A 620-nucleotide genomic window follows, 5' to 3' on the forward strand; every position below is an offset into this window, starting at 1 on the left:
GGAGTTCAGACGTGTGCTCTTCCGATCTTTTATGGAATCATTACTTGGCGCCATTTATTGATAACAATTATTTATTTACGATTAGTCACTGTTAAAATTAAACTCAGTTTTTTTCTAAATTACACAGAAAATAAGCAGATTTATCATTTTATTTTTACTTTGTGCTTATTATATAAAAAATGTTCATATATATCATTATTTTGTTATCAATGATATCAATACAATTTTCACGATTATGTATTGTGACGGGACATTTTTTGATCGTCCGTCACAAGGGTCGCAACGCCCGGCCAAAGAAGCGCGGTTTCGGATCCTGCGTCCTCCCCGATTTAGGGAGGCGAGCGTATCCGCGCGCATTGCGTTTTCGATTCTATTGCCGCGCGCGTTATGTAACATTTCTCTCCTCGTGAGCGTAACCATAGGATAGATCGGCGACAATGGGAAATCGTCTACACCAAGCAGCGAAAGGGAGAGAGACATCGGCCTTGGAGCGACTGGCTCATCGCGGGAGCAACGGAGCACGCAGGTCAGATATAATTCTCGCAAACGATATGGGTCCTCATACTCTCTGTTATGAGCTTGTTACTGCCGCCGATTACTTTCAGCAACCCGAGCGGAAA

The sequence above is a fragment of the Wasmannia auropunctata genome, unplaced genomic scaffold (genome assembly GCF_000956235.1).
Source record: "Wasmannia auropunctata unplaced genomic scaffold, wasmannia.A_1.0 LD336103.1, whole genome shotgun sequence".
In the NCBI taxonomy this organism is placed as follows: domain Eukaryota; kingdom Metazoa; phylum Arthropoda; class Insecta; order Hymenoptera; family Formicidae; genus Wasmannia; species Wasmannia auropunctata.